The sequence below is a fragment of the Pongo abelii genome, chromosome 12 (assembly GCF_028885655.2).
Source record: "Pongo abelii isolate AG06213 chromosome 12, NHGRI_mPonAbe1-v2.0_pri, whole genome shotgun sequence".
NCBI classification, from domain to species: Eukaryota; Metazoa; Chordata; class Mammalia; order Primates; family Hominidae; genus Pongo; species Pongo abelii.
The window spans coordinates 61,630,671-61,645,422 of NC_071997.2; positions in this window are offsets into that span (position 1 = coordinate 61,630,671).

Here is a 14,752-nt window from a genome sequence, read left to right on the forward strand (position 1 = left end):
TTTCCATAAGTCTGATGTTAGTCACCAATCACTCCACCATCCAGAAATGAGTTTGATTGAATTTTAAGTTTTCTATAAATGGAGTACCCATTTTATAATCTGCATGTGGGATTGGGCTGGTTTCCTTGATACTTGTCCTTTTGTATCTCTAATTTTAATTGGACTAATCATTAAGGTAATTTCTTTGTTCATGTTAGTACAGAAATTGCCTGGAGGTATTAAAAGTCACTATTAATTATGTGTGCACCACACTTGATTTCCAGAAAACATGTGGCTTTTTCAACACATTTTGTCGGAAGCTATTTTCCCTGAAGGTTGTATTTTAGGGGACTTGATTTCACCTTATTTGAGAATAAAGGAAAACAATTAGAAATGTCTTGAGAAAATACACTTCAGGAGAAGATAAATGATCTGGAGGACTCAAAAGGAGCATTTACCTCTGATAATAATCTGCTGTAGGAACAAGAAGAATGTCAGAAAGCTGGTATCCTTAGTATATATGGTTCAAAAAGACATGGCTTCTAAGAAATAGAGTCATGGGGGGAGAATAGACTAAGATGAAAGATCTGAGATGAAAATGGACGTAAAGTAAGGATAGTATGCAAAATGATAAAATGTTTAATATCAGCATTAAAATCCACATGAATTTTGCTGAATTAAAATCAGTGAAGTGGGAAATACTGACAAACTGTGAGAATGTAAGGAAAATGTCAACAACAGAATCAGTGAGAAGATAACAATAGATTTAGAGAGCAGAGATCCAACATATAGATAACTGATGGTCCTGCAGGAGACACTAGAAAAAGACTATTCTGACCTAAAGGGTGGGAATATGTTTTTCAGGGTAGGTGACCTGCCATAGCAACAGCCTCAGAAACTCCAATCAAATAGATGCTCAGTGGGCTGCTTGCAGTGACTTCCCACTTTCTTCCATTTGGTGGCTGTGTCATTTCCTAGAGCCTGGGAGTTTCCACTGAATCCTCTGCCTCCAGCAGGGAGGCAAGGGAGGAGAAAGGGAGTGGAGAAGGCACCTCTGCTCTTAATTGCCTTGGCTGCAGGGGATGCCATCATTTCTGCTTACTTTCTGCTGGCTTACATTCCCTAGGGTTCTGTCCAGACAGAAGCGGGCCTGGGAAACATGGGCACCCAGGAAGAAGAGGAAATGGGTTTGGGGAACACATAGCATTGTCTCTGACACATGGATATGCAAACATACACAGAAATATACAGAAGGTGAAATAGCTCTTTCCTTAATATCCCCATAATCCAATAAGTGAAATGGGAAATACTGACAAACTGTCAGAATGTAGGGAAAATGTCAACAATAGAACTAGTGAGAAGAAAAATGATAGATTTAGAGAACAGAGATCCAACATATGGTTAATTGGTGATCCTGCAGGAGACACTAGAATACAGAATCATCGGGGAGAGGAGTGGACAGTCAAACAACATCTCTCCTATTTTCGCCATCCTGCTCTTAACACCCTATCATGGCCTGAGCCTCACTGCTCAGGCTTTTGAGATGTCTCCACATGGAGGTTCCAGAGGCCAGCAGTTCCCCATGTGAGCCTTTAGACCTCCCACCCTTAACATACTCCCTCTGCTTCCCACCATCTCCTCTCTCTGGGCCTATTAACTTTCCTCCTTTCCCTCCTCCACACCAGCACTCCCAAGTCTCATTTCAGTTTTGAACGTTCACAGCTTCCCCAGTCTGGAGAGGGAAGAGATAGTGCAGGATTACCCTCCAGTTTAGATGCAAAGTGTTCCTATTTTCTCTTATGCCCAAACAGTGGGGGGAAATGCCCAGTAAAAAAAATCCACAAAACAACTTCAACCTTAATGTGCCAAATGAGCATTTATTCCCACCTCTTATGGCTTAGGATAGGTTTATTCTATTTGACAAAAAAGGATACATACCCAATAGCTGTTTCCTGGATTTCTTGGTGGGGGGTGGTTGGGGATGGGGACAAGACAATCCTGTCACATGATCCAGTAAGTTACACTTCACCTTCCTATTGAAGGACAGATCTCTCAGATTGGGCCAAAGAGCAGAATCAACTGTTTCATGTTTGAATTTGATTGAGGTGAAACTTTTCAAAATAGAGCTCCATTGTCTTGCCTGAAGGCAAAAGGCAGGCAAGGTGACTGCTTAAAAGTATCTGTCACTGGATTCCAGGACAGCCTGAGGTGGAACAGTGAATCCGGACAGTCAGCTCAATTAGACAGCCATTTTGATGGGCTTTTATCTGCATAGTTTCCAAGTCTGACCTTTCTACTGAAGGCACTGAGTGTGGGAAGACTGAGCCCAGCCATCCTGCTAGTTCAGCACTGTCTCTCCATCACCAGGGCTTCCCCAACAACCCTTTCTTTCCTTTCACGAAGGCATGAGGTCCACATGGTTTTGTGATCAGTGGCAGAGGCTGCTGATGAGTGGGTTAAAGCCCAGTGCTGCAGCCTCGAGGTTAGGACCCGCTGGTCACCTTCATGAACCTATACCAGAGCACTGTACCCCAGTATTGTAATCATCTCTCTATGAGTCACCCCCCATGCCCCTGTCCTGGGCCTTTTGAGAAATGAGATTACGATTGCATCCCTTCACATCCCCAGTGGTGATCCAGGTCCCGACCCACAGCAGATATTTTAGTGGAAGGATTGTATTGAGTCCAGATGAAGCAAGTCTCATAGGTGACTGTACCCACACTGCAGTGACTGGCAGCCCTGGGAGTGCAGGTTGGTGACCCACCACCAGCTGTCACTACTGCAGCCCTCCTGTCCTCTTGAGGGGCCAGCAGGATCTTCTTTACCTAAAAGCTAAGCTCACTTTGTCAGAGTGAGTACCAGAGGTGCCTACTCTCTCCCTTGCCTCCTAATCCCCATTTCTGTGCTGGGGAAGAGCTTGGTTCTGAGCCCCGCATGCCAGAAATAGGAAGTAGAATCATCCTTTCTGGTGCTGGCCAAGTCCTCAGGGCTTCTGCCAGGAATATAGAAATTGGTCTCTGGCCACTTGCTGATGTCCATTCCCCCACCTCCTACCAGGCCCCTGGCATCTGCTCCCCTTTGTTCAAATGAGGGGCAGAAAGTATGGTGAAGTAACAGGAGAACAGGCTCTGGAACTAGAGGGGTTCAAACCCAGGTTCTGCCTTTCACCAGCTCTGTGGCCTGAATCAAGTCACCCAGGTTCCTGCAGCCTCAATTTCTTCTCCCGAAAAACCAGGATGCTGGGTCCTTCACTGCAGGGCTGGGCATAGCACTGGGCACTTATTAGAGTTTCACAGCTTTTGTTGATTGAATAATGTCTTTCTTCAGGATCTAACTCAGGACCTTGGTCCTCATTATGTGCACCCAAGGTTTCCAGTCTCCCTTCCCAACAAGCATTAAACACATTCATTTCTGATCACCTCAGCATTCATTGTTGGGGCCCTGTAGTGTGTTGCCCTTAACAGTTAATTACATATCTGCATATATGTGCATGTATCTATGTATGTTTCACTTACATGCATGTTTTTCATGAATACGAACATGACTGTGGGCCTCTAGCAGGCCGGGCCGTGTCTCATTTCTCCCAGCCATCTTCCCTCTCACATCCAATTCCACTTCTTGCTCACTCCTGGGCACCAACAGATACTTGACAAATAACTGTTTATTTAGTTAGAGGGTATGGGAATGATTCCAAGTCTGTAAGAAAGAATACTCAGTCCATTCATTCCACAACAATCCAATTCCTGGATAGAAGAACAGAAAAACATTGCCTACCAACTATTAGGTTTGAGGCTGTTTGCTGGAGGGCTTTTAAAATTCACTGGACTTCGTGGCGATTCCTCAGGGATCTAGAACTAGAAATTCCATTCGACCCAGCCATCCCATTACTGGGTATATACCCAAAGGACTATAAATCATGCCGCTATAAAGACACATGCACACGTATGTTTATTGCGGCATTATTCACAATAGCAAAGACTTGGAACCAACCCAAATGTCCAACAATGATAGACTGGATTAAGAAAATGTGGCACATATACACCATGGAATACTATGCAGCCATAAAAAATGATGAGTTCACGTCCTTTGTAGGGACATGGATGAAATTGGAAATCATCATTCTCAGTAAACTATCGTAAGAACAAAAAACCAAACACCGCATATTCTCACTCATAGGTGGGAATTGAACAATGAGAACACATGGACACAGGAAGGGGAACATCACACTCTGGGGACTGTTGTGGGGTGGGGGCAGGGGGGAGGGATAGCATTGGGAGATATACCTAATGCTAGATGACGAGTTGGTGGGTGCAGCGCACCAGCATGGCACATGTATACATATGTAACTTACCTGCACGTTGCGCACATGTACCATAGAGCCTAAAGTATAATAATAATAATAATAATAATAATAATAATAATAATAATAAAAAGAAAAAATAAAAAGAAGACAAAAGAAGAAAAAAATAATAATAAAAAAATAAAATTCACTGGACTTCACTAGGAATGTTTGCACCAGGGATGCCCAGAAATAAGTATTTATGGGGCCTGCAGCAGTGAAGGGGTTAAAGGATTCTTCCAACTAAGGGGGTGTCTGGGGATGGACATAGACTTTACCATCGCTGTCCTGCCTCTTTCTCTCTTTCTTCTTTTCACCTGTTTTTGGCTTAAATGATCACAGCAGTTAATACCTAATCTAGAACTTTGTAAAATTCAGAAGCATTTGAAGAAATGATGATAAGCTTTCCCCATAATCCCACCCACCAGAGGCATGAGCCTTCTCTTTATCTGAACACATCAGGCAGGGTGTGGTCCAGTCCCTTATTCAACTGTCTTTATTTATTCTGCAAAAGTAGCAGCAGCTCAGCCCTGATCGTCTCCTCTCTCACTTGTGGGAGTCTCATTCAGGGATCGGTAAGTCTGGCTTCTGACCTCTAGCCTAAGTCCTGGAGCAAATGCTATGTTGTCCTTGTGGAGAGCTGACCCATGGGGCCGGGGCCTGGGGCTTTCAGAGGCCAGGACTGCTGAGGGACCCATGGCCATGGCTATGGCTGTTGGGAAGCACCTGGGAAGTCACAGCTTGCGTCTTTTCACTTTGAGCTCTGGGTGCTGAGCCACACAGACTGTCTGTTCCTGTCTGGAGACTCCCCCACTGAAGTGGCGGGAGACGGCGCCTGCCTCAGCTTAGGGCACATGAAGTTTAAGCTGATTTTAACAAAAAGTGAGACAACTCGGGCATCTGTTACTCCCCTTATAGACCTTTTGTTTCTCTGATAGCCACAAGGAACGGTTCATAGAAATACTATTTCATACTCCAGTGGTTACATGTACTTGGTCTTCACTGGGACAGGGAAGAAGATGCTTGGTGACAGGAAGTGTGTCTTGTGATGTGTAGTCTCCAGCTGCCCTCCTACCAGGGCGAATCCCAAGAAGGGACTCTGCTGAGGGGCTGCAGAGGTGTGAGGAAGTGGGCTGGCCAGGCCGAGAGGGAGCTCCTGGGTTCCTCTGTGCAGAGAGGAGGGTCCCAGGCAAGGGAGGTGAGGGGGTGCTCAAGGGAGGAGGTGAGAGAGACAGAGAAGAGGGCAGGGCTGAACATGGGAAAGCCAAGGAGGTTGCTGTGTGTGATGCGTGGTATGTAATATTACCTTCCTCTCTGTCTCCCCATAATTAATGTCGGATTTGTTAATGTAAGAGTTGCAATCTGTTGCTGGGTTCTGCCTCAAATTAGGCAAGAAGGGTGGCTGAGGGGCCAGCCACTCGGTTATATACCAAGACAAAAGGTGATTTTGGCACTGAGGCACCTGCCATGCACTCCTCCATGAACACTCAGCACCTTACCCTTCAGGGTCTGTCTCCTCACACTGTAGCGTGAGCTCCCCTCAGGCCTCACTTGCTGCTGGGACCTCAGGGCTGGACAGGGCTGCTTTGTTAAGCTGGCCCAGCTCTTCCCAATTTACCTTCAACTAACTGGCACCTAACTGGCACCAGGCCCTATGGCAACAGGAAGGATAGAGAAACGCAGAGACACAGGCTGCCTGCCAGGAGCTCACGGTAATAGATTGTTGCTGCCAGGCTGCAAGTGGAATGGAAGAGGCAAATAAAAGTGATGTGAAAGCCCAGGGCGGGGGTGTAGGGGGCAGGCTGCCAGAGGAGAGGACGCATGAAATGTAGGGAGGAGGTGAAGAGAGGAGGGTGTTCCTGGCAGACTCCAGCCCCAACCAAGAATCTGCTTTGTGCCTCTTGGGTCCTGGGAATAGTCCTTGGAGAGCAGGGCAAATGCAGAGAGGTCAGGGGGCTGGGAGTAGAGGTGTCATCTGAGTCTCAGCCTCATCCTACAGGGTAGCTGTCCTCAAGGAGAAGGGGCTGGCAGAGAGAAAAACGCACAGCTCCCAGCTGGGCATCGGTGGGCTTGGATTGTTAACATGGGGTGTGCATTTGGTTTGACAAAGCCCATTCGGATTTAACATTTTATATTCGGAAAATGTGAAAAGTATACCTGCCATTTTGGTAATAATAAGGCTAAATTTGACTAGGTTTCGGTTGGAAAAGCAGGGCTTTAAAAAGAAAAAAAAAGGTTAAGGAACACGGCCCCTGGAGACAGAGATGGATTTTTAGCAGGGCAGTGACAGGCATGGGCCAGGAAGGACTGTGGACCAGAGATCATTAAAGGATGGAGAGATGGAGGCATGATTCAGGGCCTGGCGCTGCGCATGGAGAGATATTTAGGACATAAAACCAGAGACCTCAGTGACCAATTAAATGTGCAGGGCAAAAAGAGGGAGTCAAGGTGGGATCCCATGGTGGGATGCCTGGTCGGTAGGGGGCAGAGAAGAGGGGGCTGGGGAGGCTGTGGTGTGGGGTGAGCAGGAGTGATGGTCCGTTTGCAGGTTGATTTTTAAAGAGGCTGCAGGACACAGGAGTAGGCAAAGGCCCCTGAGTGTTTTCATGTCTGGGTTCACAGTCCAGAGGGCAGTCAACGAGGACTAGAATGCACTGCCCTAACTCCTGCCGCCTCATAGCCCAGCTTGACTGCACACCAAGAGCAGGGGGCAGGTGGCTCTGAGGGGCTGTGCCTCTGGTGCTCTCTGAACCACCCAGGGGGTGTCAGGCATCTGTTTTCACTACATGGGACAGCATGGCTCACACTGTCCCTTGCATCTCTGCTCTGCCTGAGGGATGTGGGGGCTGGAAGCTGGAGAGAGCTAGGTTCTCAAAGCATGTGCTAGGAAGCTGAAGGCTGCACAAGAGGTGATGCTGTGCTTGGTACAGCAGCTTCAGCAGGCTCAGAGGGTTCCGTCCGGCCAGGATTATCTAAACTCCCCCAGGACAGCAGCCCTGCTGTAGGTGCTGGGGCCTCTCTAGAGAAGCCCTGGCATTAGGCCTCTTTCTCTTCCCTTCTCTCATTAAACTTTGCTGATCTGGTGCCTGTCCTGCCTGCTCAGCCCAGCTCCTCAATCAGAGATTTGACGGTTTCATTGCCACAGGACAATGGTTTCTAGATAATACAATTGCCTCAAATACCTCTCAGGACTATTTTCATTTTAATTAGGGTGTAACACCATAACCCAAGGAATGGTGCTCTGATAGGGAATTTCAGCAGCAATGGGGGTTGGGGTGGGAATTATTTTGTTCACTGTATATTTACATTGGGGGTAAATGTTTGCTTTCTTACAGGAATGGTGCAGGCTACTTCTAGGAGCAAAGGATTAATTCTATTAGTACACACAAAAAATAGCTGAGATTCTGAATATTCAAATCTTAGCAGGTTGCGGCCACAGGGCAGCCTCAGACCTTCTGGGGAAGGGGAGGAAGCTGGTGTTTGAGGCTGCAAGATTGGTCCTTAGGGAGGGCAGTGGAGATACATCAGCAAACCCCACCCTGAGGCCAGCCCTGGAAGGGAGGCCTAGCATCAAGTGGTGGCTAGTACCCTGTTCTAGCTAAAAATAGAACCTCTGGGAGAAGGACCTCAGCCGGCACTGCATGTACAGAGCACAGAGTCTCACTCTTAGAAGCAACTTGTTCCTAAGTGGATGGGCGAGCATCAGGACTGGGCTCAGGGACCATCCAGGCACTGAAACACTGAGCCCCAGGCCGCCTGGCTGGATTGAGGAGGAGGCTGAGCCTTAGTGGGTGTGCAGGTATCCTGAATTCCCACAGGCACATTGTACCTACCAAGATAAGTTCTCCTTGTCCCTTATTGGTGGGACGAGTCTCTCCCAATGGCTCCACTCTGGACAGCATTGGGTCAGGGATGGACCTGAGCTGCCAGTGAGCCAGAGCCATGGGCAGGCGGCAGTAGGGTGGAGGTGCTCAGGGATGCTGCCAGCCCTGGGTGAGACAGCCCCCAGCAGCTCTGGGTCAGAACAACAGGATGTCCAGGTGAAAATGGAAAACGATCACTTGTCATCACTTGTCTTTATTTTTAAACATTTTGACAATTAATGCTTTGAAGACCTTGATTCCTGGGAGTTTTGGAGTAGTAACTCACCCTAGTTTGTAAGGTATTAACAACTTTATATTCCTCCTTCAGTAGTACTTTAGGACCTGTTATCCAGGTATTAGCTGGGGCCTTTCTTCCCCTCGAACTGTGGGTGAAATGGCCTTGAATTCACCCATGGACAGCCTGTGCAAATCTAAAACTCTCCCATTTTCCTGGGATGCGATATTCTTCAGGCTGCTTCTGCATCTTGGGCTGCATCCAAACATCACTCACATTAGCATCTGTGAGTTTAGCAGCTGTTAGTGAAGTGTTTTGGGGGTCTCAGGAAGGGAGATCCTCCCAGCCCAGCAACTCGCGACCACGTCTGGGCTCGTGCAGGAGTTCCACATTCTGCGTCCTCCACCAGGCCAGGGCAACCGCTTTCCCTGGAGGCCTTGCCAGCCAGCACTCAGCAAAGAAATTCTCCAATTCTTCTCTTTGAAAGGAATTTTGATCCCAATTGTAAAGATAATGCAGCTTTCTTTACCTTTTTTTTTTTTTTGAGACAGAGTCTCACTCCCTCCCCCAGGCTGGAGTGCAGTGGCGCGATCTCGGCTCACTGCAACTTCCGCCTCCCGGATTCAAGCAATTCTCCTGCCTCAGTCTCCTGAGTAGCTGGGACTACAGGCGCTCACCACCACGCCCAGCTAATTTTTGTATTTTTAGTAGAGATGGGGTTTCACCATATTGGCCAGGATAGTTCCGATATCTTGACCTCCTGATCCCCCCACCTTGGCCTCCCAAAGTGCTGGGATTACAGACATGAGCCACTGTGCCTGGCCTCTTTACCTTTTTAAAGGCATAATTTGCTTTTAAAATAAAAATTCATTTCAAGTTCATTTTAAGGAATTTCCCAGAAGCTCTTATAAATCAGGTGAAGAGTCATGGTGGTGCAGGCCCTGACACTTGTCGTGTTTGTGTTTTGCAGTTTCCATCTGGATGTTTGAGGTTGTGTAGATGTGGCTGGCACCCTTGAGAGTGGAGCTGGGGGGTGCAGACTGAGCAGTGAACAGGAGCCTTGGACAGGGCTGGGCCAGCCTCCCGGTAAGTAAGCAGTAGTTTCTGGTGGTGACGGGGGTGATGCACACTTTTTGGTTGGGCCCATCACATGAGGTGCGGACAAGGCCCTTTGCATGAGGATGAGCTTCCAGACACTCAGGTCATTGCTATGAAGTCCCCTTATCCTGCTGACTCAAGACCTACCATAGAATCTGAAGGACCTTAGAAGTCACTAGTCCACCCCCTGCCTGTGGTTCAGCAAGGACAGAAGCCCCTTTACAGCATCCTGTGCTCACTCTGACTCCCAGCAGAGAGAACTCCCCACCTGACAAGGCAGCCTGTTCCACCTTCCCATTACTGAGCAGCTCTTGCCCTTAGGAAGTTCTCCCCCAGGCCCTCAGCTGCAATCTGCCTGTCTGTAACAACCACCTGGTTTCCTAGTTCTAGCCTCTGAGGTTCTAGAGAACCAGCCTAATCCTTCTTCCACATGGCAGCCCAGCAGATGTTCTGGGACAGAATGATGGAGTGGAGAACTGCAGGATGTGGGGCTAGAGACAAACCTGGTTGAAATCCTGACTCCACTGTTATCTGTGTGACTTTGAGCAAGTTTGTTAATCTCTTTGTGATTCAGTTTCTTTATCTTTTTTTTTTTTTTGAGACAGGGTCTCCCTCTTTCACCCAGGCTGGAGTGCAGTGGTGTGATCTCAGCTCACTGCAACCTCTGCCTCCCAGGTTCAAGCAATTCTCCTGCCTCAGCCTCCCAAGTAGCTGGGACTACAGGTGCACACCACCATGCCCGCCTAATTTTTGTATTTTTAATAGAGACAGGGTTTCACCATGTTGGCCAGGCTGGTCTCAAACTCCTGACTTCAGGTGATCCACCCGCCTCGGCCTCCCAAAGTGCTGGGATTACAGACATGAGCCACTGCACCCGGCCTATCTTTATTTTGTTCAAGTAAAACTGGAACAATAATATCGACCTCATAGATTGGTCCTGGGGGCGAAAATACATCATGAATAAAAGTTGCCTGGTAATATGATGTTACCAATTCCCTGTCATCAACTGGCTGTCCTACAATTCAATTCAATTCTGACATGAACCACCCCAAGTTGAAGGGCACACAAGCTAACTACTACAAGATAAAGGACAAGGTCACCAATATGACCATCTGCACCTCAGGCACCAGCCACAAGTGGGGTCCCCAGGTCACCCACACTTCCAACTGACTTGGCTACAAATTTAGGAGTTCCCATGACCCCTCTTCAGGCTCAATAATTCATTAGAATGAGTCACAGAACTCACCGAAAGTATGGTACTTGCAATCGTATTTCAAAGGGTCCAACTCTGGAACACCCACATGGAAGAGTTGCATCCATAGGTCAGGGCGTAAGGTGGGGTGCACAGAGCTTCCGTGCTCTCTCCTGTGGAATCCAGGCCCATAACTCTCCCAGCACATCAATGTGTTCACCAACTAGGAAGTTCCCGCACACCTTGGTGTCCAGAGTTTTTTTAAAAATCAAGGGGCATTTGTTACAGAGGCATGAGTGGTTAAATCATTTGCCACTTGTCTGGACTCAATCTCTAGCCCCTCTCCCCACTTTGGAAGTGGTGGGATTGGTGGGGGGGGGGGGCGGTGGGGGGGTGGAGGTAATGCTACAGGCTTCTAATCATGTGCTTGGGTTTTCTGGGGTGGCTAGACCCTTTCTTGAAACTAAGGGCCTATCTTAAGTCACCTTATTAGTATAAACTCAGGTTCAGTTGAAAGAGGCTCATGATGAATAACAAAAGACACTCCTATTGTCTTTTGGACATTTTAGGAATTCCAAAGGTTTTTGAAACTGTGCCAGGAACCAGGGACAAAGATGAGATATAGTCTTTCTTATATCACACCTGGCTCATCACACGCTGGCCTCCTCTGATCTTTAGCATCCTGGTTAGCTTCTTTTTTGTGATATCGAGGTTGACCTGTTCCCATTATCTGGTTGGGAAACTGGGCATTCTCAGTCTTTTTCTGGATGTTCTTCTTTTTGTCAATGTAGCTCAAGATTGAATTAGTTTTTTAGACTAAAACACGTAATTACAGTTATTTAGTGTGCACCTGTTTATAATTGAATCACAAGCCTCTCATTACTTGAATTCCTAATGCTAAGATGACTTAAGCCCCTCAATCACACATAATAAGAGTAAATAGTTAATAGCACTTGCTATATACCAAGCCCTGTTTTAAATACTCCACATACATTAACTTCACTAATCCTCACAAGTACGTTTCAAGGTAGTTAATTTACTACAGTCCCCATTTTATATGTGGGGAAACAGAGGCACAGAGCAGTTAAGTAACTAGCTCAAGATTACACAGAAAATAAGTGGCACAGCTGAGATTTGAACCCAGATAGTCTTATTCCAGAGTCTGTGCTTTTGATCACTAAGCCATTCTGCACATAACTTTTTGGAGACAGAAGGAAGGAGCACAAGAGGATGCCTCTGATTTACAAAGCCAAAGGGTTGGCTCAGGCCCCTGTTGTGATGGTGATGGAGTCAGGGCTTCCATGTCCTACACCACCCCCATCAGAGTACCTCTGGAGCAACCCTCTGGGGCTGCTAAGAAGGGAAGGCAGGCCCTGGGGCATAGCGGTGTGAGCTCCTGTCCATCAGGCCCAGAGCTTTTTGGTTCTTTGCACTTCAGGGAGGGCAGAGCTACTTCACAGCCTTCACAGACCAGTTACTGAGGAATGCAACCACTCCATGGGGAAGGGGAGATGGTCAACCTTTTCCTGCCTGGAAGGCTCAGTACAAGGCTGCGCTGGCCAAAATGATCCCAGTCCCAGAGAAGCTGAGAGTTCAGCTGGCTTGGAGCCTGGAGTCCTAGGGAACACAGAGGGCTCACATGCCTATGCTCACATCCAGTGTACTCGCTGGGGAAGGGGAGTTGCTTGTTGCTGTTTTAAAAATAACATCAAAGGTTCAGGGCTTTGAAAGCGCCAAAGAGAATTAATTTACTATGATGAGTCACTAAACAGAGAAGGAGTGGGGTTCAATGAGGTGATGTCTCTGGAAGAGTTTTGTTCTGCAGTGCTGCCTGCCTAGAAGAATCTGAGTGGGGGCCACATGTCTGTGTGGCTCTGATGCAGTCCTATTATGTTTGACTTTGTCATCCCTTCTTATCCTCAAGGTCCAGGGATGAGGTTGGGTGTGAGCGTGATAGAGGTGAAATATTCTTAACTAACCCCATGCACATGGGATTGACTGGAATCCACAAGGCCAATGTGTGTTCTTTGCAGATGTTTCTCTTTTGGCATCTGACTTGCGGGAGAGGCTCTGGGGGAAAGCGGGAAGTTCTCTTGCTCCAGGAAACCCAGATCCTCCATCCTTCTGCCTTTATTACATGAATGTATCTATCTCCAACTCAGATAAATCATAGAGTGTCAGAGCTAGAAGGGACCCCAGAGGTCATTCGGTTCATTTTCTCATTTAGAGCTGGGCGAAGTGAGACCCAGAGAGTGGCAATGACTTGCCCAAGCCCATGCAGCTCCTGAGTGACAGATAGGGGCAAGATTGCAGGTCCCTGACTTCTAGTCTAGAGCTCAGTCCACCAGCAACATCCCTGACTCAATCACTCTTTTTCCATTCAGATGAAAGGAAAGGGTCTGGATTTAAATGTTGCTAAGTATGACCACAACCATTCTAGCAGCCTGCCAAATCTGTTCCAAAATCTTTCTTTACAGAATTTTTTTTTTTTTTTTTTGGCTCCCACTCCCAGCAGACCCCTTCCCCTACCTCCAACCCTTCATCTCCATCCCCTATTATCAAATATTTTGTCAACACTGCTGGTAAGTGTGGTGCTGGTTGGGGGAGATCAGTTAAGGGCTTTCATAAGAAGATGACTAACTAGTGGAATGATTAAGATCATAGGTCCTGGTTTGGCAGCTTTGCAGAAGCAGGCCATGGTGGCATTTGGAGCACTCCCACTGTCTGTTAAAAGAAAAATTTTAGACGAATTAAACTTAACAGAGTTTGAGCAAAGCATGATTCAGGAACTGGGGAGCCCTCAGAACCAGAATAGTTTCTGAGTGACTCTGAGGCTGCCACATGATTGGATACATTTATGGACAGAAAAAGGAAAGTGACCTACAGAAAATGGAAGTGAGATACAGAAATGGCTGGATTGGTTATGGCTTTGTGTTTGCTTTATTGGAACAGTGTTTGAATAGTTGGCTACCTGTGATTGGTGGAAGCTCAGCTGCTGTGGTTGGCTGAGACTCAGCTACTTGTCACAAGAGTAGGTTACAGTCTATTACACATCAAGTTGGGTTACAGTTTATTATACTGTAACCCTTACAGTGGAAAAGCCCTTAGGCCACACTCAAAATATGTAAGGAGGCAGCTTTAGGCCAAACTTAATGTAACATGTCCCAGGCCAAGTGTATGATAGCAGGTGGTGGTTTGAATGAGAAGAGGGGCCTAGATAGCTATGGGACGTGGCCTGTGATGTGAGAGTCAGATTATGTGAGGTTTTGTGCCATCTTATGTCAGACTTGCTAGAAATGGCCAACACCTGGAATGGATGCCTTCCATTACATGTTGCAACCATTAACATCTAAACTATAGATATTTCAACCGTGGCTGCTCACTAGGGATTAGGGAGCTTTTGAAAAATCCTGATGTCCAGGTCATACCTCAGACTAATTATATTAGAATATCTGGCATCAATAGTTTTTAAAGTTCCCAGGTGACGCTATTGTGCACCCAAGGTTGAGAACCACTGCTCTAGGCTGAGGGCTCGGGCCATCAGCTGACCTTTGAGGAATTCTGTCCATGTGCCTTCCCTTGAACGAACTGTTTGCCTTTCTCCTAAAGGAAGAATGCAAACAAGAACAACAGGAAACCATCTGTGTATTCTGGGCTGATGGGATGGCCTTCCACTGTCCTCCAAGCTTATCTATGGCATCATTCTCCCCTCACCCCACCCAGAGAGACTGCAAGGGTAGAGTGTGGAGTTCTGGTAGAATGTGGAAGAAGAGGTTACAGGCAGCTCAGGGACAACAAGAATATGCTCTACTGGACATCAGCAAAGCCTCCTTTGTAATGAGCTTCTGACCAGAATCAAGGGTAGGCTGGGGCCAATAGGACTGCTGGAGCAAGGCTGGAGGGAGCCAGTACTGGCCAGCCACGGGCAAAGGGCAGATCAGGACCTGGGAGGCCAGGAGCCTTATCCCAAAGAACAAGAGAACATTCTCCTCATGGAATGGGAGCCCATGGAGGTAAAGCAAGGGAGTGGCAGGTTATGGATGAGA